We start from the raw sequence: 27,685 nt of genomic DNA, 5'->3' as shown, positions 1-27,685 counted from the left end.
CTACATGGTCTTCCTCTCTCTTCTGCCATTCTTTCCTCCTTCCTTTTCTTATTTTTACACACAGTATATACAATTCACAAACACCTAACATTTATTCTATTGCTGTATGTCTCTTTTTATGAATGATTTATGCCCCCAACCATACTTAACATAATACCAAACAGATGCTAAAAAGCTGTTCTTAATTTTAATTTGCTCTGAATGTGGGGCTGAACTATTAATAGCATCATAAGGTACTTTAGGTAAATTGAAAATCAGAAGATTCTGCACAATCCAGAAGGCTTTCATCACAAAATTGAATTGATTTTAAGGAAAAAAAAAAAAAAAAACAATAAGGGTATGTTTGGGAAACTTAGCCTGAAGGGAAACGGCATTCAAACATCATCTAACTTCTGTGTGAGACCAAAGGAAGAGATGTTTATTTGGCAAAATGTATATTCTTGGCATACATTATCTAATTTAATTTGCATGGTGAGTTTATGTGAACACCATAATTACATGGGATCTTCAATAGAGAGTGAGATCTTGTTGGTTTGTACAGGTTAGTGTGATGACCTGATTCATCCCAGAGTAATTTGGGCAGAGAACAAAAAAATATTTGCAAAGTCTCCTTGGGGGACTAGAGAGAAAGGAGGAAATATTCAACTTCCCCATTTTGGGAATAATGGACAGCCAGTTCAATAGACTGAGCCCTAGATCTTGGAGCTCACCCCTATGAAACCTATTCCTGCAAAGGAGAAGCTGAGCCTACTTATAATTATGCCTATGAGTCACCCCAAGAGAACCTCTTTTGTTGCTCAGATGTGGCCTCTCTCTCTCTAAGTCAACTTGGCAGGTGAAATCACTGCCCTTCCCACTACATCGGGACATGGCTCCCAGGGGTGTAAATCTCCCTAGCAACATGAGACATGACCCCCAGGGATGAGCCTGGACCTGGCATCATGGGATTAAGAAAGTCTTCTTGACCAAAAGGGGAAAAAGAGAAATGAGACAGTTTCAGTGGGTGAGAGACTTCAGAGTCAAGAGGTCATTCTGGAGGTTATTCTTATGCATGATATAGATATTCCTTTTTAGTTTATGGTTTATTGGAGTGGCTAGAAGGAAGTACCTGAAACTGTTGAACTGTGTTTTTTTTTTATGATTGTAGAACTATACAGCTCTTACAGTGTGACCATGTGATTGTGAGAGCTATGGCTGATGCTCCCTTTATCCTGGATGTGAAAAGATGAGTAAAAAAATAAGGACAAAAAATAAGTGAATAATAGGGGGCTTAATGGGTGAAAATAATTGTGTAGATTGCAATACTAATGGTCAGTGAGAAGGGTAAGGGGTATGTTTTTTTTTTTTTTTTTTCTTTTTCTAGAGTGATGGAAATGTTCTAAAAACAATCATGGTGATAAATACACAACTATGTGATGATATTGTGACCCACTGATTGTATACTTTGGATGGACTATATGGTAGATGAAGATGTCACAATAGAAATATTTTTTTAAAAGAAACATCATCTACTAGCCCCAGATTAGGACTAAGTTAATATTTAGTTTCTGAAACTCTTACTTCAGTTAGGCTCCAGTTATTCTTTTCTTTCTCATCAAAAATGTGAATTCAGGTGGTGCGACAGTGGCTTGGTGACAGAATTCTTGCCTGGCATGCCAGAGACTGAGATTCGATTTCTGGTGCCTGCCCACGTGAAAAAAAAAAAAAGGTGAATCCCTCATAGGGTCATGTAGAACAGACACTCAATATTTGTGCAGGAATTTCCTAATTGGTTTCCCAAGCAATAGTCATCACAGTCGATAATTCTCATTGCTAAGTCTTAGGAAACAAAGATCATATATAACCAAAGCTATATAATCATAAACAGATCATAAATGTACAACTTATATATGCGCAATAGATATAACAAATATTAAGTTAAATAAAAGTAGTAAATGTTGTTGCCATTTTATTTCTATAATGGTCATATTTCAATCTATTCACCAAATAATTCAGGGACTTCATCTATGTAATCGCAAAACAACTAAAATCTACAAATTTAAAGAGCTAGATCTTATTTTAAGTTTACTTTTTAAAATGTCTAGTGTCTATTTGATAAGTATTATTTGTGCTAGCTATCCCATTCTCTCATGAGTCAATATTATTGTAAACTTTCCATACTTCATGCCATGTGATATCTGCTAATTGAAGATAATTTCTGTATGCAGCACCAGAATAATTGTTTTAATAACAAAAACTTTGTTTCTCCTCTCCTCTGTCACACTTTGTCCCTTAACTCAACCAAGGATAATGATTGTAACATGGGAAATGTTTTTGTAGTTTACCTATTCTTAGACGTTTTAGATATTTTGTCTTTAAAGTAATTATCTTATGGGCTTATTTCCTGTTTGTTCATAATCTAGATCAAGGTTTTTAAGATTTTTTTTCCCCATACAAATGGACCTTGAGATCAGTATTTAAAACATATTATATCTAACTACTCTCATTAGATTAACTTGGCATTTCATTTTTTAAATCCCAATAAGTTGTGGATACTTACTAAGTTTTAAGTACCATTAAAAAAATACCCATTGAGGTATTTAATACTCTGAGTTTCATCGTGTTGAGTCAGATTCTCCCATCATACTTAATCTCAGCCTTATACCTAAGGGTATTCGTTTCTTATGGATGAATGGCTCCATCATACTTCTACATCATCCTAAGTGATTAACATTCATCCATTTCTTTTTCAACTAGTAATAATTAAACACCTATTAGATGCTAGGTACTCTCCTAGATATTGGGCATATAAAGGTGCGGGAAGACAGACAACAATCTGAAGTGCCACAAAAGTGATAAGCTAAGGAAGGAAAGGTGTCTAACTCATTCTTGTGTGTGCATGCGTGAATATATTTGCGTGCACGAGTGTGGGTATCTGCGTGTGTGTGAGCACGTTGGACAACAGGTTAGTTCAGAGTATTCCTAGGGGAAGAAGGTGAAAGTGGAGGGAGAAGGTAAAAATAATGAACATTTACAATGCTTCCTCTGGGCCAAGTAATGTTCTTTCCATATAGTACTGCATTTAATCCTCAGATTAACCAGGTGTTGTAGGTACTATCAAGATCTCCATGATATGGACAAGGAAACTTCAGCATGCAGAAGTTAAGGAGCTTGTTTGAGGTCACGCAACTGGTAAATGTAGTCAGCATTCCAGTCCAGGCATCTGACCCCTGAGGTCTGCTTTTCCAGGAGCAATAGGAAGAAAGAAGAAAAATAGACTTCTTATATTTACTGAGTAGTATGTCACGTCCATGGCTTTTACAACCTCGCTTATTCCTCAAGCAATCCTATGAATTAAATGCTGTTCTTTGCCTGATTTAAGAGGTGTAGATCCAAAGACTTAAGAAGACTGAGAAACAGTGTAACTGGGAAATGATGGATCTGAAATCATATAGGAAAGATACATTTCTGGTACTGCAAGAGGCTTGATACAACTGGAGTGAAGTGGGTATGGTAAGGGTGAGGGAGGAGGCAGCAAAAGAAGGGGCAGGAAGAAGAATCAGAGTTGCCATCGTGAGGGCATCTGGAAGGTAATTGAGGACAACCTAGAGGCAAGACATGGGAATCAGCACGCTGAGAAAGAGAGAAGGTCACTAACCCTCTAACCCATTTCATGTTCTTCCCCATATGAGGTATGTCCTCGGGGCCTCCTGCATTGAGAAAGTGACCCCTGAAATAAATAAAATCCAGCAGGTGCCCAATATCCACCCCACCAACAACCCAACAGTGAAGGCATGAAAATTCATTTTTACACCTCAGACCCCTTGTATATAAAGTAGGGATAATAATAATACTTCCTGTTTAATAGGTTTATTATATTAAATGAATTAATTTTTTGAAAAATCCTTAGTACAGTGCCTTACACAAAGTCAGAACTCTATAAATGTTGGCTATTATTGTTTTGTTATTATTACCTTGATTACTTCCTTATAGTGTCCCTCAGGCCTTTTTGTTTTTAGTGGGTAGGATAAAACTGGGTGCTGTCTTATCTGGAATGTTTGCCCAAGTATACTGCATTTTGTTAGCACAGCACCCATTGTCAAAGCCTGACCTCATGGGAAAAAGCTTTATCTACCATTACATCTGTATTTTACAACTACAATGTAAATTTCCTTCCTGGCTGCTTTGGTCACAGTCAAAAGTGCAGTTATAATTTAGTGGCACTAATTGAGTCTTAAACATTTCAATGCAATACAATAAAATAATTATACCAAATTGTTGAAGAAGAAAATATTTTTAGGCACCAAGGCAAAAATATACACTTTTATCATTACAAGTTTCTTTAACATTGTGGTCTTTTATACAAATTCACAATTTAATGAGGACATAGGCAAAGACACAGTAAAAATGTTGAACTCTACAATGTCCCTCATGCTTTAGAACTTTCTGCACCAAGATTTGCTAATCTCTCACACGGTCCCGTTAGGGTGAATGTGCAGCCACAACTTTCATGTGTTGAGCCCTCTTCACTGTAACTAGGCCTGTGAAAAAAAGAATTTTAAATCTTGACATTTGGGGCTGTTTATTAATGACCACACTGTGATAAACAGTTCATTAGACCCATTATCTAGCCGTGAAGTAGGCCAAAATTGCTATTGAGAAGTAACAATATAAAGAGCCTTTAAAAAAAAAAAACAGAGATATGTCATAGTTCTTTAATCTGAACCAGGGATTTAGACTTTTCTATAAAAGGTTAGATAATAAATATTTTAGGCATTGCAGCATTTCATTCTGCTATTGTAGAATGAAAGTAGCCATAAACAATATGTAAATGAATGGGCCTGGCTGTGCTCCAATAAAGCTTTATTTATAAAAACAGTTGTCTCACAAGCCATAGTTGGTGCACAAGTCCACGCCTGATCTAAACTACCCTTTCTTCAGTTGGCTATGCTCCTTTCTTTGTGTTGTAAAAATTTGTTGTTATTGCTACCACTGCTGCTCTTTGTTCCTTTCTTTGATTACATTATGCAGCCAAAATCTGTGCAAAGGAAAAGAAAATGCTTGCATTGATTGGGGGCATTAATTCTTTCTAGAGGTAGTCCATCTCCAAATCTATGGTATCAGTGGGTGCAGCTCTAGAAAGGTAAATATGAATGTGCTGTTCTGTACATACAGTAAGGACTATTGTAACCACATCGTGACCCCAAAACACCTGGGGACAGATGTGGGCTGGTTTCTACTTTTTCTGTTGGGGTCTCCAAAGCCTCTACTTTCTTTTCCCTGGTTTCTCAGTGGCCAGCAGCATAGATTAAGGAACCACAGCTAGGGAATGTGGCTGTCTGGAGAGCTTTTCTGTATGTGAAGATTATTGGCTCCTGCCTAGATTAAACCAGTGGCCTTGGCACACCATTATGTTTTAACCGGTTAGTTGCATTGACCTTGACTTAACAATTATCTCCCAGAGACAGTGGCGAGTACTCAAACTCTCAGGGCAAATTGAATTCCTCAAAATAGAAACAGGTGCAAACAGAATTGTTCAGATTTTAAAAAGGGAACCCTCTTAACAAAGCATATTTTGAAAATACATGTTCTTTTCATTAGAAGGTACCTTCCAAATGGATCAGCCCAGTCAGTCTTTTAAAACTTCTTAAAGATCAGAATCCCTAATTTACTTTGGAGTCTATTCCCCAAAATCAATAATCAAATAAGTCCCCTTTGATGGAACCACAGTAGTAAGATTAATAAATTCTATATCCTTTTTTTTTTTACTGCACTTTCCACATTGAATTTGCAGACCTCTTTAAATTCTATATCTTTAACTAATGAAGTCAAAATTATTTTTGTTTACATGATAAGAGACAAAGCTCTTGATTTCAAAATGATTTTTACCTAAGGAAAAAAGTATATATTTTTGTTATGTTACTAAATCATGTAACATTTTAAAGTACCCAAAATACCTGCTTAAACAACCTAAGACCGTATGACTTGCACACTTCAAGAATCCTTAGTACTTTTATTTTTCCCCCAATCTCTATAATGAGTCTTTGCATGTCAATATAGAAAAGGCATTAATTTTCAAAGTTTAAAAACTGCAGACATCAGTTTACCTCAACAATTTCTTTTGATATCAAAATATATTGTTTTACAATTTTAATGCCATTCCCACTTTTTTCTTTCAACACTTGACCTTGCTACCAATAAAACAATAATTATTTAAAAACAACTTATTGGATCTTGTAAGGACAAAAATACTGTTTTCAAATCAAAGAGGAGTATATTTGTATTCAGAATGCCGTTTTCTTTAAATAATCTTAATCTGCATATATTACGAATTGTGGTCAAAATTTTAGTAAACTAAAAATGGAGACGTGCCAGCTTGATAGTCTATTTCTGCCATTAAACTATTACAGTCTACACACTGTGCAAGTCTTTAGGTATAAGGGGGAAGACAGAGAGCAATGACGTCTGAGTATTTATAGTCACCAAAATGATTAAGTTACAACATTCATTTCTAAACGCATGAAATATTTACAGATCACTTGAAAAATCACTCCACTTTTCAAGATGTTACCTGTTGACCTTTGAAAGTGGAAGCAAGTGAATTTTGCCACGAGAATCCTTTCATTTTGAAGTTTAATATAGTGTCATTGGTTCTCCAATATCCACAGTGCCAATTTCCCACTGATGTCTTATATCTTGGGTTTCTTTTCCCCTGTTAGAAAAATAAAGGGATGAAATAGGTGAGGTAACTTTGAGCTCAGAAAGCCTATATAATTACATAGTGTTTCTAGCACAATCCACAATGTTCTGACACCAGATATCAGTACAACGATAAGTAAGAAGGAAAAACCTGTCAGAGAAGTTGGGCAATGAGGCAGCCTTGGGTAAAATTCAGGAGAGTGTCTTAAGAGAGGTGGTTATGAATATTTGGAAATCAGAATGTATGTATGAAGGGTAAGTTGGCTTCTCCTCATCATTTCCAGGAGGTCTTTTTTATGTCTCATTTTTCTGTCTAAAAAAATAGGATGTCTAGTACATAAAATGAAATTCTTCTCTTCTGAGAAGAAAAAGTCATAGAAAGGGTTATGTTCAACCACAAGGGAATAAAGACATTTAATACCATTATATAAAGAATTTCTTTTTAAAAACTAATGTAATTCTGCAATTTGACAAAATCTGACAAGCTGTACTAATTGGACTCGCACAAATGCAGTCTCCAGTTTTCCAACTGAAAACTGAGGGCCACCCTCTTAATATTTTCCCTTCATACCTATTACTCTCCAGGGTGCTAAATTTTAGCCTGCTGGGTTTTCCAATGTACCTGTTCCAAAGTACTTGTTTTTGTCATTTTAAATTATTTGTCTCTGACCAAGCATAAAAGCAATTAGAACAAATACTTACTTTTATGTAAATCCATATGTTATTGCCTCTCAGGGCAGTGTGTTGTTTGGCCTGTTTTGAATTTTTACCATCAATTGGCCTGTATACTCATCCTTGCAGCGATTATAGCACATGCTTCCAAATCTACTGGCAACCATGCTGACCAGCTCAAACAAGTTATATGTGAAATTGAGAGGAGAACAAAAAACTCTTCCATGTCTCTGAGATGCCCTAAGCTCAGATCACTGATTTATGTTGCTCCTGACATCAGCTGCTAGGATTCTTAGTATAACAAAAGCTACCACTACTGTCAGGTGCTGCCCTTTGCAGATACAGATACCACATGGCCTCAACAAGCAAATAAGGCAGGTATCATCACCTCCACAGGTGTGGCAGTGGAGGCAGAAGATGTTAGGAGACTGATCCAAGGTCCCCTCAGCTGGTCGGCCTTGAAATCAGGATTTACCCTCCTTTCTCTGACTCAAAATCCAATACTCCCTCTATTAGATGACTTCAGTTGTCAGCCAGGACTCTGACTCTCTCTTTTTGACATATAAAATCTGCACATGTTGCTATAATCACAGTTAAAATTTTAAAAGCAACATATAAAAAACCATATATGCAAAACATTAGGGACCCCTAAGTCAATAGGCCAAGCCCTTGATCTGGAGGCTTGGTCTTGTGAAGCTTATTCACATAGTAGAGAAGTTAGCCTACCTATAGGAGTGCCTAAGAGTTACTTCCAGAGAACCTCTTTTGTTGTTCAAATACAGCCTTTTGTTGTTCAAATACAGCCTTTCTCTCTCTAAGCCCAACTCTACAAGTGAAATCATTACACCCATGACATAGAGGGGTGAAAGTTTCCTTGGCAATGTGGGATATGCCTCCCAAGGATGAGTCTAGCCCTGGCACCATGGGATTGACGATGCCATCCTGACCAAAAGGGAGAAAAAGTATAACAAATAAAATATCAGTGGCTGAGAGAGTTCAAATACAGTCGAGGCTGCCCTGAAGGTCACTCTTATGCTACCTTCATCTAGACATTGCTACCTATCATAGCTTGCCAAACCCCAACCAAAACCATTCCTGCCAACCCTAAAGAACACCTAGGGCATCACATAAGATTCTACAAAGGTTCCATGCACTAGGATAGCTTTCCAGAAACCTACAACTTCCAGATGATTTCCTACGCCAGATAAGTCCTGAAACCTACCAGGGCCAGCCTTTCTAGAACATCAGTTCTAACCCCCTACCCCATATTATCAAAAGCCCCTTCCAACATGAAAAAGATAGGATGGGCATAGCCCACTGAAGAGAGGGAGAAAGATCAAAGGAGATTGTGAAGTTATACAGTGAAGGTAGGGTTTAACAAATGAGTACTAAAAAATGAGAATGAGTATCATTAAATTGGTGTTTCTTTTAATCTCCTGTGTTTTGGAGCACTTAATGGTAAAAATCTAAACTTGTGGAATTGTAATCTGTACTAAACTCTGAAATCTGTTCTATAGCTAATTGTTACACTGTGCTCTAAAATTTATTGCTTTTTTGTACGTATTATTTTTCACAAAAAAGAAAAAAATTGATTGTGATGATAATGCACAGCTATACGATGACACTGTGAACCATTGGCAGTACACTTTGGATGATTATGTGGTTTGTGAATATATAACATATATCAATAAAATTACATTAAAATAAGCTTAATAATCATATATACAATGGGTCCATTATTTTAATGGATTAATGCTTAGAATATATAAAAAAGACTGAGATAAAATAAAACAAAATATTAGCAGTGGTTATTTTTTGACAAGTTAATGGTGATTTTTTATTGTTTCTTATAATTTTCTTTACAAATTTCCAATAATAAACGTATGATACTTTTATGTTAAAATGCAAGAAATATCACTGTTTAAATACAAATAAGTATAATGAAATGGATTTTCTAGAGTGACATAAATTTGTCATCTTGTCATATTCAGTTGACAGTTATCATTGGGTTGAAGATCAGTGGATATTTTAACGTCCAAGGAAGGGATTTTATATGCAAAATGAACCACTTAGAGCTGTCTAAATATGTAATTCATTATTCTTATTAATTTAAAAACTAAATTTTTCTTAAACCTCTAAATTCAACTTGTAATTCTTGTTAGTTAATTTATGAATTAAATCATTTTTTATTAAAATAAGCACGCTTTACTCTGATTTATTTATTTCTTTATGCAATTTTGGCATGGGCAGGCACTGGGAGGCCAACCTGGTCTCCAGCATGGCAGGCGGAGAACTCTGCCACTGAGCCACCGTCGCACGGCCCTGATTTATTTTCACTTTAACTAAAAACTAAGTTTAATATAGCAAATGTTCTCATATCATAATTAAAACCCATTCAAAAACTTAGTTCACTAAATTCCCTTAAACATTTTAACCTACACTTACAAATCAAAATTTTTTTTATTTTATCAAACACATCCCATTCCTGTTAAGGCCAGCTTTCAAAACTAATGCAATCTTTGTAAACTCTTAAGTACCTTTTTGAAATACAACACAAAGAAATTTAAACATTAATAAACAGTCAAACTTTGGTTATAAGCTTAATTAATTACATTTCCTAATGCATGTCAAATTTAAGTCAAATTGTTCTGTAAACCACAACTTCTCTAATTGAAAAAATCTACTAAAAAAAAACTTAAGTCACAATATCAATCAGGTAATTCTAATTAAAAATGTAGGGCAAATAATTAGATTCTCTAGCACATCAAAATCTCTTAAACATGTCGAACACTTCACAGAAGAAACATAAATTGATTTAAAACAAGTTCTGCCTAAATGAAAATTAAAGTATTAATACTTCAACAGATTTAATTTATTTCATTATCTCTACACTGTCTCCAGTAGTCCCTGGTTTCTCTGATAAAAATCCCTCAAGACAATGATACAGTTACAGATCTGGGTGATTGGTCTGATATGAGAACTAGAACATGATCACATCTGTGCTCCTCCTTCCAATCACTGCTTTCGGTGCTCAGGTAGTTTCATATTCTAACACACATTCCCCAGGCATATTTCAACTTTCATCTTTGTACAAATTTTATTTTCCACTTTTTACTGCCTGATTTATACAGATGGAATTCTGCACGAGCCACATTGGAGTCCATAGTTAATTAAATTATCAACCCCCTTTCTGGTTATAGCACCTTTTTTATATGTTACTTCTATCTCATTGGCCACTATTTCACAGTCATTATATTAACAATATGATAGATTACTCTCATCAGTGGATGAGTGGATTAACAAAATGTGGTATATACATATGATGGGATATTAAGCAGCAGTAAGATGAAATGAGGTCCTGAAGCACATGACAAAATGGATGAGCCTTGAGGATATAATGCTGAGTGAAATAAGACAGACAGAAATAAGACAGAACCTGTGGTACATTTGGTGAGGCTAAATAAGCCAGAAACAAAAGAGCAATTATTGTATGGTCTCCTTTAGAAAATGCTCATAAGGAAACAGGGGCCTAGATTACAGGCTTTTATAGCAGTCACATTTAGTCCAGAGTGGTAATTATCATTTCTGGATTTTGAGAGGCTATTTTATATATGTATAACCTGGTATTCAGAGCGAAGAACAAAGGTCAGAAGTAAGGTAATTCAGAACACAGGGGTAAGGAAGACATTGTCTATATTTTAGAATCTTACCTACTCTTTGAGACCAAAGAAAAGTTATTAGTGGCACATGGAATTTAAAGTTAAGCAATTTCTTTCCAGAGAGAAGGGTAGCCCTGACAGACTGAAAAAAAAACAAAAAACAAAAATGACCAAGCGATATGTCACAGTAGAAATAGCAATTCCAGTATAAAGAGAGAATAATAGGAATACTCTCCACCAAGGATATTACCTTCTTTACCATGCTGACCATACTGTACACACACCTAATTCAGCAGGAAGGGGAAATCCCAAACTAAGAAACAGCATGAAAATGCAGCAAGGCCCAGTGTCATCTCCTCATCCACTGGCCCTTCCCCTGCCTTTAGAGAAGTGGGAGAGTTGGGAGCCTGGTCACTCACTGTATGAGGACTCAGAGGCACTGAAATAGGTGGAGGTTGGCTCTGCTCAGGCATGCTGGCCAGTGGGAGGGCACCGTGTGGTCAAGGCGAGCAGAAAACCCTCAGGAACCTACAGTGCCTGCCAGGCTCCACCAGGACCTCTCTTCCCCAGATCAGGGAGCTCTGCGTTACCACAGAATGTTTTTCAAGCTTCTGGAAACATGTCTACATTAGTTTGAGAAGATTTGAGCTTTTTAGGAAAAATCAGTTTATCCTCTCATAAACCGGGAACATCTCCTGTAAAGGATTTTCATTATTTAACCTGATAGTTATGACACTTATTTTACTGAAAATGAACTCTGTGACATTGTGAGAGTCAGCTTGGCTTTTCCCATTAGCTCTTCTGCTGCTGCTCCTGTCTTTCTTTCATACACCTCTACTGGATCCTTTCCTTCCCACCCATTCCCCTTCACTGGGTCCTCTTAGAAAGTCTGCAACCAAAAGAGCCCCAGGGAGCTTGGGTCTCCCCTGGATCCCCGCACCTTTCAAGCCCACAGATTCTGTCCCTGCTCCAGGTCTCCCAGTGCCAAAAAGCACTTCCTGCATTGAAGCAGTTTCTTCATTCAAGTCAAGATTGTGTCATTCCTTCATTCTGACCTAACACAATGAGGACTGTTAATAAGAAAGGCTCCCTAGAGTTTATCATCTTCACTGGTCTTATTTTGATATAAATAGAGGCATTTGTCTCACCACTTCAAAACCCACTCCTCAACCAATCATTCAGATAGACACTTACTGATCAAGGCAACAAAATGAGTGACAGATTGCATAATTTTTCCATTTCTAGATCTAATTGATTAAGCTAAGTCTCCACACGAGGAAACTGTACTTTACCTCCAAGCTAGCATCTAAAATACAATGTCCCATGGGCTTAGGGCAGGGCAGTGCTAGTAGTTTCGCCAACATCAATTCCAGAGTGCAGCTTGCCATTCTTTGCAGCTGCCCAGGGCATGGATGTTGAGGACCACTTTACCACCCAGTCTCCTGTTTTGTTGACCAAGATGACACCACCTAAACCTTTAAGCTTTGATTTCATATAACCCAATGACAGGTCAGCAACCTCTTCTAATGTCTTTCCTTGTTCTATGTGGAAGAGAGTGAGTCTGGCCAGATTTACTTTCAGGATGCTTTCTCCATGCCCTGTGGTTGAAATGGCTCCAATGAGATTGTCAGCATAACCTCCAGATCCTACACACAGTGAATCGTCAACTTGGCCAGCCATTTTATTAACGATGCCCCCCTGTAGAGGTTGCGTAGGCGACATTTCCTTTGCAGTCCAAGGCAACAGCACCCACAGTTCCCAAGTTTTTTTGACACTCTGATTTTTTAACACCTTTCTCAAGCTTCTCTTTTTCCAAGTGCTTTTTGCTTCTCTCTGTTACCAGTTGCTCTGCAGGAATCTCTGGAATCCCCATGGCAGCTGCAAATTTTGCTGCACCTTGGTCAGTCAGAAAGCAATGAGGTGTCTTTTCCATAACAAGACGTGCAAATTTAATAGGGTTTGCTATACAGCAGACTGCAGATACTGCTCCTGTGGACAGATCTTTTCCATCCATGATACTAGCATCCATTTCAACTTCACCATTTACATTTAACACAGATCCACAACTTGCGTTGAACTCAGGATCATTAAATATAAGAGATATTTAATAGTACCATTGCTCTACAGAAATCATAAAATAAAAATGACTCTAATAAATATTTCAATTTTCCATTTAAAAAACACAAAATATTATATTTTTGTAGCACTTGGAAGTCAACACTTTCGATGTAAGACACTAATTTCTTCTCTCTAATGAATAAAATATTAGGTGAATTGCTGAATCATTGATGTTTGAAGTATATAATTTTCTGTCCAGAATATCTTGACTACTGGACTTCAATCTTCTGCTTCAGTTACTTAGAGCTGGAAGAGTATCACTCTTACCTTAACAAAAAAAAGTTGGTAAATTCTCAAAATCATAAATTATCTTGCACCCATCAGAGTGTGGAGGTCTCAGGACAAACCATTAGCCTGAACTATAAAGAAAGGAAACTCCAAGAAGACACTGTTCAGATAGATGCATGCGGGGCAGAGCACAAGAGGAATATGTGATTGTCATAGTGAGAAGAATTCAGATACAAGTTTTAACAAATTGCTAAAGACTTAGTGTTGACCAGCATGAGGATATTGAACCCCAGGTAGATGCAGACAAAGGGGAATTCACACCTGCTCACAGGCTCTTCTTCCCAGACTTCCATTTGCTGTTCATGAGAAAAATTGGAGCCAGGGTAGGAAAACCAGTGAAATCCTCCTTCAGGGTGCAGGGACGAAGAAAGGAGTTGTCACCACTGCAAGAAAGGTAGGAAACCGTACCGAGAACCTTCCTCCCTATGGACCAAATGGCCTATACTCTCCTATAGGCCACTGTGCTAGTTTGAAAGGATGTATGTCCCCTAGAAAAGCCATGTTTTAATCAAAATCCCATTTCGTAAAGGCAGAATAATCCCTATTCACTACTGTATGTTTGAATGTGTAATTAGATCATCTCCCTGGAGATGTAGCCCAATCAAGAATGGTTGTCAAGCAGGATTGGGGGAAATGTATCTCCGCCCATTTGGGTGGGTCTTGATTAGTTTCTGGAGTCCTATAAAAGAGGGAACATTTTGGAGAATGAAAGAGATTCAGAGAGAGCAGAGAATGCTGTAGTACCACGAAGCAGAGTCCACCAGCCAGCAACTGTTAGAGATGAAGGAAAATGCCTTCCAGGTAGTTTCATGAAACAGGAAGCCAGGAGAGAAAGGTAGCAAATGACACCATGTGTGCCATGTGCCCTTCCAGCTGAGAGAGAAATCCTGACCGTGCCTCCATGCGCCTTCTCACTTGAGAGAGAAACCCTGAACTTCATCAGCCTCCTTGAATCAAGTTATCTTTCCCTGGATGCCTGTGATTGGACATTTCTATAGACTTGTTTAATTGGGACATTTTCTTGGCCTTAGAACTGTACACTAGCAAATTATTAAATTCCCCTTTTTAAAAGCCATTTGTTTCTGGTCTGTTGCATTCCGGCAGCTAGCAAACTAGAACAGCCACGTTGATAAGAAACCCTGGCAGGATAATAGCCAAAAAACAAAACAAATACTTAGACACATCATATTGAAACTGCTGAAAACACTGGCAGAGAGAAAAGATTGAAAGCAATTAGAGAAAAACTCACATTGCATACATAGGAACAAAGATAAAAATTACAGCAGACTTCTCATCTCTAAAGATGAAAGTCAAAAGAGAGTAGAATGAAATTTTTACAGCACTGAAAGAAAAAAAAATGATCAAAACAGAATTCTAGGCCCAGAAAAAAAATATTTTTCAAGAATGAAGGAGACATAAAGATTTTTTCTGACATATAGAAATGGAGAATATTTATTACAAACAGACCTGCATTGCAACAAATATTAAAGGAAGACCTTCAGATAGAAAGACATAACATAAGCTGATTGGTACTTCAAAAGGAACCAATGCCACTATTTTATCAGTCTTCTACTGAAAACTGGATCCACGCTTTTAGCTCTGGACTGAACTGGTTGACCTATCACTTTTCTTTGAGCAAAATAGGAATAGATGGCTTTTTCTGTAATGATGTAAATTTAAGCAATCATTAAGCCAGACCCCACAAAAAAGAGCATGTGAGCCATTTACTGTTATGCTTCTATGCTTCTTCTTCATATGTAATTTTCTTTTTTAACTGAAGAACACTTATTGGGAGTTGACTGGGTGGTAGATTCTTTCATGTACATTGTGCCATTTAATCCCCATCAATCTGTGAAGAAGGGATTGTCTCCATTTTCAGCTGGGGACACTGAGGCCCAGACACATGGAGAAGCTTGTGTGAGCTCAAGCAGGCAGTAAGTGGCAGGGCCAGTGTTCAGTGCTGGGCCCACGTCCTTCCTTCGGGGACTGGCTTGGTGTGGGAGAGCTCAGAGAACTTCTTCCTCATACAATTGTATGCTCCCAAATTATACTGCTGTCTGTTCTTAGACTCTTTCTACCTCTTTCTCTTTTTTGTGGGATGGGAATTTTCTATGGTATACTTGTCACTCTACAGATTTTCCTCTGTTCTTTTTACTAGTTTAAATTCCAGTTATTCAGTGGTCAATAACAGGGATAATTTTGAAAACACTTTGATTCTGAAATACCTAGGTTTTGCCTCTAAGAGTCTCGTGTGATGATCCTCTCGAATATACAAAAATCAAACAGTCTCTTTTTGGAAACCTCAAGCCCTAAGAAGCAGCAATGTATTTATTTTTAAATATCTTCTGCCCTAAAACTATATGTCAGAAGGTTTTAAATTTAGATTTAAAGTTTGATAATATTTTAGAATAAGTAGCAATGCAACCCAGAAGAATTTGTCACATCCAATTTCTGTTTACTACTTTTACATTGTTGTAACAAATAGAAATTTTTAAATATTTTAATGAAGGCACTGGCTATTGGAGTTCTAGGTTTGGGGAAACGTATTACGAATCTAGTCAATCTCCTTATTTGATCTCTTTTTAAAAAGAAAATGATGAAATACTGAAATGTAAGTCAGAAAAAGCCCAAATACAGATTGATTTGTCTCTTTTCATAAGCTCAAAACATAACTGGAATAACAAAATCAAAACATAAATGAGACGGGGTAAACCTCCCACACTAGCAGATATCTTGTTTTACATGAGTAGAGTATGAACCAGTTCCTGGCACTAGTCTAATCCATACACAAAGAAGTGCCTGACAATTTTATTTCTGTTTATCATTAAAAGTCCTGGTGTTCTGTTGAGGAGAATTTTCGACTCAAGTTTAGGCTAGACACCCTCTCCTTGACAGCCTTAAGTAATCAATAGCTATGTGAAAGGTTCAGAACTTTGAAACAGACATCACAGAAAGACTTTTGTTTCTACTCAAGATTACATTGTTATTAATCAGTTATTACCTTGGTTTCTCAACTGTATGCTGTAAGGTCTCTTTATTTGAATTGTTCGGGTTTGTGGCTATAGAGTTGTTCTCTCTTAATAGGAAAAGACAGACAAGAGGTTTGTCTGAGTCAGCCTCATGGCTCATTTGGGGCACTGAGAGACAGGGTCTTCATATTCTTTAATAGCAATATTACAAAGCAGATAGTATGCAAACCCCAGGCTGCCTTCCCCATAAGAATCGAAGGAAAGTAAAAATATCTCCAGATCCTAATTCAGAGTTAAAGTAAATAGTAAAAATTGTAAATGAGATCAAATTTTAGCTTCTTTTCAACTTGTTGGGCAAATAAATGGGCAACAAGTTCAAGTTCTGATTTTCAGCTTTTGAAGGAAATGAGAGATGAGATTTAACAAAAAAAACAGTCCTTCATGATATGATAAAGCCAGTAAAACCCATTTCCATGATTTTATCGATGTTATTATCTTTTTCAAATGGTATGTCTCTGCAATGCATCCAGTACTTTGACTTGAGGCCTAAATATAATAATTTTAGTGTTTAGTGTTTTTCCGTTTCTCTGGAAGATGGAATATTGATTCTACTATTTCTGCATGAGTTTGATTCTTTTAATCACTTGGGGAACTTTTCCCCCTGTGTGAAGATAAGTAACATATTTTGGGGCATATTTTAAAACCAGGGTCAAATGTTACAACTGAAACGCAAAGCTATGTTTCAGAGTTAAAAGTATCTCTAAAAGATACATTAGGACTTTATTTGCTATTGTCTCTCAAATTGGAATATTCAACCTTTCAGCACCTGGAAAAAGCTAACAGTATTTACAATAAGATAATTGCAAAATTTCTTGATCCATGTCTAATCCAAATATGCAGAACTATCTTAGAGAGCCAACAATACTTAATGCCATTGTCAAGAACCTATAATTATGAATTATGTTCTTATAATATAGAAGAAATAAAGAATAAGAATAGAAAATGCCCAGTTGTGGTACCTGACTTACAACTCAGAGGTGTCTTGATGAAAGACTGAAAACCATACTATTTTTCTCATGCATATAAAACAACTTTACTAAATAGTTTAAAACAGTGATAATAGTCTAAAAAGTTTAAAAACAATTTTATTTCTAGTCATTTAAAACCATGTTTAATTTTTCAAAAGGAACTTGAATTGGGTTCTACCCAATTCCTGAATGATATGGGCCTCAGATGTGAAAAATTTGCGAAAAAAACTAATCTGGAAGTCAGAAAAGAAGAGAGGTGGGACTGGAATCCTAAAGGAAGGCTAGCATTTGAGGAGTGAATCCAGGGAAGGCAGCATGGAAAGGACACTGAAAGGAGTTCAGGGATGTAGGAGGAAGCAAGAGAGCGCATTATCATAGAGGTCAAAGGAAGAATGTTTCATGGAGTGTCAATTGGCATATAGGAGATCAATAATAATAACACTTGTCATTAATGAGTGTTCCCACGATGCCAGTAATCCTGCTTGGAACTTTTATATCATTCACATCATTAATTTTCACAACAATATTAGTTAAAATATTCTCATTAATAGATGAGAGAACTAAGGATCAGAGTGACAGGGAGATGTTCCAAGATTTCACATCTACTAAGTGGTAGAGCTAAAATTCAACCCAGGTCCAGTTCCAAATTAAAGTTAAGATCTAAAGCTTGTTCGCCTGATTTGTCAATTTGGTGATCACAGGTAACATTGACAAGAATAGATTTTGGCAGCGGTGGCTGAGAATGTGGAAGAGATGAAAGTTGAAAGGTGAATGGATCATAAGGAGAATTGACCAATCTTTCAAAAAGCAAAATTATAAATGAAGGAGAGGATGGCTAATGAGAAAGAAAAATAGCATGTGCTCATGCTTTCACTTCCTAACCAACATTCTCCAGGAACAAAAATAGGGTCACAATAATAGTCATTAATCAGCTTTTCATTCTCTTTGCTGCAATCCACTTTGTAGAAATTCTGTCCCTGTCCAGCTGAGCTTGGTGAAGATCTCATGGGTATTCTAGTCTGTGAATAAGCCCAGGTGCAAGTATTTGTCAGACATCCTTTCCACCAGGTGCAATCACTGCTGCTTTCCAAAGCACACTGCCTTGTCCTGGCTACCAATGCTTAGGGTCCTAATGTCCAAACCCAGGGTACACCTCTGAGCTGTGACATCTGTTCCCCAGAGGCCTGATAATAAGCATGAGCATAAGTTAGTTTCAAGCTGAGACTTAAAGTTAGCAGAGATAATTGCTAACGCACAAGGTTAGTCCATATCACTGGTTTCCAAACAGTCTGTAAAGTGATGTTAATGGTTGCATCAGATTGTCATTGGAAAATTTGATTCAGTAGGTCTAAAATGAAGCCTGAGCATCTGTGTTAGGGGGAAAAACTCCAAAGGTGATGCAGAGGAAGTGGGAACCTTTCTGCTCAAGGAAACTCTTGCCTTAGTAAGGTTCTGGCCTCAGAGTCAATATGTATGTAAATGTAGAAGTAGAAGCAAGGCCAAAAAAAGGAGCGTTGATTAAATTTCTATTTAAGATACAACAGCTGACACTCTTACTCTCTTCACACAGAGCCCAGAGAGCCAGCATTTATTTGTAGGTAAGGAAAACAGGGGTTGTTTTCCTAAAGACTGAACATGCAATTGGGAAAGGTTGGACATTGTTCCCCCCCAAGGAAGGATTTGAGGAGTGTGTGCTTGGTGGACATTGTATTTGTAAGTAAAATTGATTTTTAGAATGAAGTTTGTGGGGTCCTCAGATTGAAGGGCCAAATATAGGAAAAGAATGACCTATGCCTAAAGACATCATCATGAAATTTCAGACCCAGTAAAAATAATCAGGAAATTGGAGCAGAAGAATGAAGGATTCTGAAGGGGAGACCTTCAGGAACAAAAAATAGGAATAAGGAAAAAGAAAGAAAGAAGAGAAATGTATAATAAAAGAAAGGAATGAATGAAAGAGAAGTAAATTTGTAATATAATAATGGCAAACAAGGCAAGTAAGCTAAACAATTGGAAAATCCAAGGCGAGAGCTGATGAAATATAATAATGAAGAATCTATTTGATCTTGATGATCTTCAAAATAGAAATATACTTCAAGTGGCTCAGACATTATGGTATTCATTCATATAGAAGGAAATAAAATCCTAGCTCATAACTCAGCCATTCACATAGTCATAATAATATGAGCACTTTATCATGTTTCAGTTTTTAGAGTCAACCTAAGAATAAAAGCACAGAAGGCTATTTTGTGATTGCAGAAGAGAAGGTAAATATTCTAAGTAGCCAACAACCAGGAAAAAACACAACTGACATGCAGTGGAATAAATAAATAAGTGGAATAATTTTCCATATAGTATCTGGAGGTGGGTGGTCTTCAGTGACCCAGGTATGTTCCATCTTTCTGCACTGCCATTTCCTACATGGCCTTCATCTGCATGTTTCATTGAAACTGTTTTACCTCCAGGTATTCTTTCTGCCTTTATGCAAATTTTGTAGTTTTATGGACTATATTTTGACTTTTTGCAAATTTAGAAATGTTTCCCCTTCAGGCAAGAACATGTCTAGCCAATGAAAGCTAGCCTTGCACCAAAAAAGGGTACCCCCACTAAGCAGACAAATTGGGAAAGCATGGTCTATCAAGAAAGAGGCAGATCCAATTGGGAGTGGTTTTGGAAACAGGTATTTTGTGTAAAGAAAAGGTCTCCTTTATTCTGTGTGGGCAGTATACATGCCTTGGTGGTGGAGCGAGGTGTTCAACACATATCTGAATTCCAGGTTGGAGGATGAGGAAAGAAGATGCGTAGTTCAATGGGTATTGTCTTTGGTGAGATGATCAAGAAGTTGTATGTTTCACTTGAGCAACCACATCCCATTGGCCTGAACTCAGTCACATGGCCATACCTGGTGAAAAAGAGGCTGGAGAATAGGCTTGAGCTAGGTACTTTGTGCCCAGCTTAACCCAGGTAGTTCTGACACTACAAGGAAACAAAATAAAGGGTTTCTGGGGAATTTCTGGCAATTTACACCACACTTAACATCCTTGAGAATATAAAAGAGAAAAAGTAGTTGTTCTAGTTTGCTAGCTGCTGGAATGCAACATACCAGAAATGGAATGACTTTTAAAAGGGGAATTTAATAAGTTGCTAGTTTACAGTTCTAAGGCCGAAAAAATGCCCCAATTAAAACAAATCTACAGAAATGTCCAATCTAAGGCAACCACCCAGGGAAAGATACCTTGGTTCAAGAAGGCGGATGAAGTTCAGGGTTTCTCTCTCAAGTGAGAAGGCACATGGCAAACAGTCAGGGCTTCTCTCAGCTGGAAGGGCAAATGGTGAGAGCGGCGTCATCTGCTAGCTGTCTCTCCTGGCTTCCGGTTTCATGAAGCTCCCTGGGAGGCGTTTTCCTTCTTTATCTCTGAAGGTTGCTGGCTTGTGGGCTCTTGTAGCTCTGTTGTTCTTCTCTGGCTCTCTCTGAATCACCTTCATTCTCCAAAATGTTTCCTCTTTTATAGGACTCTAGAAACTTCTCAAGACCCTCCCAAATAGGTGAAGGCATGTCACCTAATCCAGTTTAACAACTCTTGATCAGGTTACATCTCCAGGGAGATGATCTAATTACAGATTCAAACATACAGTATTGAATAGGGACTATTCTGCCTTATGAAATGGGATTTAGATTAAAACATGGCTTTTCTAGGGGACATATATCCTTTCAAACCAGTACAGTAGTCAAGAGAAGATGGAGTATGGAAGGGAATGAAAAGGTGAAGAAAAGATAGAGAAAGTAATATTCTCATCTTTCAAGGTGGCAAGTCAAGAGATAGCCTTAAAAAGTTATGATACAAGAAATTATGTTTTAAGTATATCATTTTAAATTACAAAGGAAGAAAATAAATTAAAATAATAATATAAATATTTTACATTTACAGTGGAGGGATGAAGTTGGTTGATGTGAGTGAGCTAAATAAACAGACCACCCCAATGGCCCTTTTCACAGTTTACAAAAGAAAGGTAAAGCTTTCATTCATCCTGAATCTTATTATACGTATGTTATTCAGGGATTTTTCCCTAAAAATGCATCATCAACAATATAAAAGTATCAAGTATTCATTACAGCCTTTTTTGAATTGTAAAATATTGGGAACTAGCTAAACAGTCATACATAGGAAAATGTTTGAATAGACTATTATATATCACACAACGGATTCTATACAACTGTAAAAAAAAAAAAAATGGGGAAGATCTCTATAAGCTGCTATGGAATGGTTTCCAGGATATATCGTTAGGTGGAAAAAAGCAAAGGGCAAATAATTTTATGAAATATGCTTTGTGTTATAAAGTAATAAGAATAATTTCTCTCAAAAACAAATACAAGTTCATTTCCTGGAGTCTGCCCATGTTAAAAAAAAAGAAAAAGAAAAACAAAATTAACAAATATAAGAAGGTTAAACAAGAAATAATGAAACAGATTAGTTACTGGGAGTGGGCAGGAACTGGGTAGATACAATGAGAGAAAAAAATACACTTCTATGAATATATGTTATATTATTTTAACTTTTGAAAAGAGGTTAATATTTTTTATATTCAAAAAAGAAAATTAAATCACCAATAATGGAACAACAACAAATCTCAAAATTGACAGAAGAAAAGAAATAATTAAAATTAAAGCAGAGATAAGTGAAGTAGAAAATAGAAAATTGAGAGAATCAACAAAACTAAAAGTTCATATTTAAAAATCTCAATAAAATTGTCAAATCTTTAACTGGAAAACTGAGAAAAAAATAGAAAGAATGAAAATAACTAAACTAGAAATGAAAGTGTTGGTAAAACTAATGACTTTACAGAAATTAAAAGGACTATAAAACAATACAATTAAATGGAAAAATTCCTCGAAACAACTACCTAAACCAACTCAAGAAGAAATCGAAGGTCTCAAAAGACCTAAAACAAGTTAGGAGATTGAATCAATAATCAAAAACCTTCCATCACAAAAATCCAGGACCAGATGACATCCCTGTTGAATTCCATCAAACTCTTAAAGAATTGACACCAATCCTTCTCAAACACGTCCAAAGAAATTGAGAGGGAACACTTCCTAATTCATTTTATGAGACCAATGTTACCCTAAAATCAAGGCCTGATATTAAGACCTCACAAGAAAAGAAAATTGCAGACCAATATCTCTTATGAATATAGATGCAACTATCCTTTATAAGATACTAGCAACCTTAATCCAGTACCATATTTAAAAGATTGTGCACATGACCAAGTGGGATTTTATAGGTAGCCCAGGAATTTATAGGTAGTGTACAAAAATCAATTTAATGCACCACATAGATCATACAAAGGTGCAAGAACCCCACATGATTATCTCCATAGGTGCAGAAAAATCATTTGATAAAATCCAGCATTTTTTCTTTACAAAAACACTCAACAAACTGGGAATAGAAAGGAATTTTCTCAACATGCAAAAGGGCATGTCAACAGCTAACATCATACTCAATGGTGAGAGACTAGATTCCTAGGATCAGGAATGAGACAAGGATGTTCACTTTTACCATTACTATTCAGTGTTGTCAAGCCAGAGCAATTGAACAAGAAAAAGACATAAAAGATAACCATATTGTGAAGGAAGAAGTAAAACTATCTCTTTTTGTAGACAACTGATGTTTATGTAGAAAACCAAAAGGAATCCACAAGAAAATAACCAGAACGAACAAACAAATTCAGCAAAGTGGCAGGGTACAAGAACAACACAAAAGTCAGTTGTGTTTCTTTATGCTAGCAATGCATGATTTGAAGAGGTTATTTTAAAAACAATTCCATTTACATTAACATCTAAAAGAATAAAATGTGTAGAATTAAATTTTTTCGAGGAATTTTATTTTCTCAGCTGCTAAAACAAATACCGTACAGTGGCTTGACTTAAACAATGGGAATTTATTGGCTACAATTTGAGGCTAGAAGCCCAAAATTGAGGTGTTAGCAAGGTAATGTTTTCTTCCCAAAGACTGTGGCCTTTTGGTGGCTGCCATTAATCCTTGGATCTTGGTTTTTCTGTCATGTGATGGTGTATATAGTGGCATCTCCTTTTTCTTCCAGGCTTCATTGATTTCCAGCTCTGGCTTCTCTCTCTGATATAGACTCTGCTTACAAAAGACTCCAGTAGTATGGATTAAATCCCAACTTGATTCAATTGGTTCCACCTCAACTGAAGTAATATCTTGAATACATCTTATTTATTTACAATGGGGTCACATCCACCAGAATGCAGAAGAAAACCGAAAACATGTACAAAAAAGATACACAATTTAATCCATCACACTAAGAATGAACTTAACCAAGGATTTGAAAGACTTATACACTGAAAATTACAAAATACTACTGAGAGAATTGAAGTAGACCTAAATAAATGTAAAGTCATCCTATGTCCATGAAATGGAAGACTTAATATTGTTAAGATATCAGTCTAGAATTCTATCTAGAAGCAATCTGCAGATTCAGTACAATCCCTATCTAAATTCCAGCAGCCTTCTTTGTAGAAATGGGGAACTTTATCCTCAAATTCATATGGAATTTCAAGGGGCACCAAATAGCCAAAACAGTTTTGAAAAAGAACAGATTTTGAGAATTCATGCTTCCCAGTTTCAAAATGTACTACAAAGCTACAGTAATAAAAAACAGTGTGTTCTGGAATAGGATAGACAAATAGGCCAATGGAATAGAACTGAAAGTTCAGAAATGGACCCGTATATTTATGGAGAAGATCAACAAAATTGCTAAATACATGTAATAGGGAAAAAATAATCTCTTCAACAAATGGTATTAGGAAAACTGAAGATCCGCATGAAAAAGAATTGAATTTGGAACCCTATCACACACCACACACAAAATACAACTCAAAATGAATCAAAGACCTTGATATGAGAGCTGTAACCATAAAACTCTTAGATAACAGACACAAATCTTCATGACTTGAGTTTTGACAATGAATTTTTTGATATGACAGCAAAAGCATGACCAAACAAGAAAGAATAGATAAATTTGACTGCAACAAAATTTGAAACTTTTGTGCATTATAGCACATTGTCAAGAAAATGGAGAAATCTACAGAATGGGAGAAAATGGTTGTACACCATACCACATATCAGATAAGGACTTAATATCCAGAATATATAAATTACCTTCAAAGTGCAAAAGCAAAAAGACAAATAGCTGAATTTAAAATGGGGAATAGACATATCCCCAAACATGATATACGCATGGCCACAAGCATATGAAAAGATGCTTAACGTCATTAACCATTAGGAAAATGCAAATCAAACTCACAATGAGATACCACTTAACAAACTAGTTGGCTATTATTTAAAAAAAATGGAAAATTACAAGTTATGGAGAGGATGTGGAAAAAACAGAATTCTGGTACATCATTGATGGGAATATAAAATGGTGTAACCACAGAAGAAAGCAATATGACAAGTCCTCATAAAGTTACATATAGATTTACCATATGATCAGATAATCCCTCTTCTAGGTATATACCTAAAACAGGGACTCAAACAATACTTGTACACCAATGTTCATAGCAGCATTATTCACAAAAGACAGAAGTTGGAAACATTTGCTGTGTCTATCAACAAATGAATGGATAAATAAAATGTGGCACATGTACATAATGGAATAATATACTGCAATAAGAAGAAATGAAGTTCTGAGGCATGCTGCAACATGAAAGATCCTTGAAACATTATGCTGAATGAGATAAACAAAGGCATATAAGGACGAATATTGCATGATGTCAGTTATAAGAAAGATTTAGAAAAAGAAAATTTGCAGAGACAAAGTAGATTAGATGTTACTAAGGGATGGGGAAGGGAAGAAGGGGGAGTTTTTGCTTGGTTCATTTAGAATATAAATAATAATTAATAAAATATATTTAAATTTTTTTAATTGAAAGAAAAACCTCAGTCATCCTAACTTTCAGTCCAGGTATATAATGCCCATTCCCATAGCTTCAACCATACTTCACACACACCAACTCTTGCATCTACTGCTATCCTGAGATCCAAATTTCCAATTAGAGTTTGGAAGACCTGGATGATCAAGTAATACATTGAACTCATTATGCCTCAAAGGCAGCATTTTATGGATCCCATTTGAAATCCTTTCCTTCCGACTCCTCCTTATATCCCATTTAATGATGTTGCCAATTTTTTCATTTCTCTTTTCTCCCTTTCATTTATTTCCTTTAACTTATCACTTGCCAAATCCCATTGTTGATTCAGTTTCAACAGTTTCCCATTTCTGTCTTCTATTTTTCATGCCCATTGCTACTTTCCTTTATGGGTACAATTGCAGTAGTCTTTTTAAAGGGTTCTAGCCTCAAGTCATTACCTTTCCAATGGTCACCTCTCATTGCCTCCTAAGCTACATAATTAAATCACAGATTTGGTCACCATATTCTCCTGCTCTAAGATCTCCCATTGTTTAAGGGAAGATTCAAAGGCTTTTGGGACACTTCATGATCTGTCTACAGTCTAGGTTTTTAACACTAACTCTTCATTCATCTTATATTCCAGACCCCAACAACTGTTTAGTCTTCCCTAAACTGCCCAGATCCTTTCATTTCCATGACTTCATACAATTCCAAGAGTTTGTGTTCTTTCAACACGCATCCTAACCCTCTTTACTGTCAAAACCTAAACTTCTAATAAGCCCAGGTTAAAAGATGTATCTCTTTTGTGCATCTTCTTCCAATTTCCAGACTCAGTTCTAACTAATAACATCTCTATTTTCTTTTAGTATTTTATCTGTACCTTTTTTTTTATCACATTTAAATTTGCCTTATGTCCTAATTAAATCATTCATGTATCAGTCTCCCACATAAAATGAGGCTTCTTGAGCGCAAAGTCCAAATCTTGGTCAACTTCTTATGACAGGTTGGGTGATAAATATTTCTTCAATTTCATTTTTGTATTTCCCATCATTAATTAGCCTAAGCTCAAGTGTGTAAAAGAAACTAAATAGATCTTACCACCCACTTTCACCAAAAAGTGTTCCATGAAGTTCTTTTTAAAATAGAAGTGAGAAGATGGTAGAATGAGGCACTTCTGTGCTCCATTTCCCCAAAACTATTTTATACAACCAACAAGAATGAGCAGAAATATCTTTCTCAAAGCTTTAGAAAACAGTTAAAAGGACTGCAGTAATAGGGCAAGAGCCAAGTTGAGAAAAAGTCTACTAAAAACCAGTAGAACCTTGTGGCACCCTGGCTTCTCAGTGACCCAGCTTAAAGCCAGCCCTCGTTCCCAGTGCAGATTCCTGGTACCAGTTCCAGAGGGAGCAGAGTAACCCTCATGGAAATACTGAGAGTATGTATGTATGGCCAAAGCTGACTAGCAGTAGCCTGAGGAACTCAGCATTCCAGAGTTTGTTCTACATGTAGGTTGCAGTTCAGAAAGCTCTCTTACAGGATGCTGCGGGAAAGTAGTCAAGTGGCTGCCTAGGAATTGCTGGCTGTTAAGATACACAATGCAGCACCTGGGACTATGAGGAAATGGTTTCCAGGAGATGAGATGATGTCATATCCATGAAGGGGGGAATTTCTAGGGCCACACGTGCATACCCAAGAAAAATCACATGAGCAAAATCAGTCAAGGAAGCCCCTATGCTTTGTCCTGGAGTTCTTCCCTAAATTTACTGTATGGATAAGCTCTAAAGAAGAGCACAAACACAGGTCAATCTGCAAAGACTGAGAAAAGTGTTTTCTTTTTATCCTTTTATTGTATGCATTGGTTCTGACATTCGAGGAAAGTTCTGTCATGATACGAGCAGGATACAAGCTTAAGGAACAGATACCTCAGAGTCTAAATTCCAGTGATAACACATTAAAATAGCAAAATATTCATGTTTCAACAAAAGATTACAAAACATACAAAGATACAGGAAGTGATGGCCCAGGTAAAAGAGAAAAATGAAGCATTAGAAATCATCAGTGAAAAGGACCAAAATTAGGCCATACCAGAAAAAGTCTTTTAGAAAATGGTCCAAAATATTCATAAATAGCTAATAGAAAACATGAATAAAGAACTAAAGGAAACCAAGAAAACAATAGCTGAACACAAACTATCAGTAGAGAGATGGAAATTATGAAAAGGAAACAAACAGAGCTGAAGTCCATATGAACAGAAATTAATAATTCCCTTGAGGGGTTTAGTGGCAGGTTGGATCCTGCAGAAGAAAGATTTAATTTGAAAATGAAAATCATCTAATT

At 36.4% G+C, this 27,685-nt stretch overlaps 1 long non-coding RNA gene and 1 pseudogene across 2 annotated transcripts in view; both read right to left on the bottom strand.

The window, feature by feature from the left end:
- LOC143685803 (uncharacterized) overlaps positions 1–26,963 on the bottom strand; it is a 67,675-nt gene extending 40,712 nt beyond the window's left edge. For both annotated transcript variants that reach the window (XR_013176751.1, XR_013176748.1), the window contains exons 1-3: positions 26,883–26,963; positions 6,551–6,691; positions 1,561–1,683 (exon numbers count right to left, since the gene is read on the bottom strand). This is a non-coding gene — a long non-coding RNA (uncharacterized LOC143685803). The remainder of the gene's footprint in view (positions 1–1,560; positions 1,684–6,550; positions 6,692–26,882) is intronic.
- On the bottom strand, positions 11,856–13,107 carry LOC143685792 (isoaspartyl peptidase/L-asparaginase pseudogene; annotated as a pseudogene).
- Positions 26,964–27,685: the final 722 nt, after the last annotated feature.

This window comes from Tamandua tetradactyla, chromosome 1, assembly GCF_023851605.1.
Source record: "Tamandua tetradactyla isolate mTamTet1 chromosome 1, mTamTet1.pri, whole genome shotgun sequence".
Lineage (NCBI taxonomy): Eukaryota > Metazoa > Chordata > Mammalia > Pilosa > Myrmecophagidae > Tamandua > Tamandua tetradactyla.
Note: the sequence above shows the minus strand (reverse complement) of the source record. Positions and strands in the feature narration are given on the sequence as shown.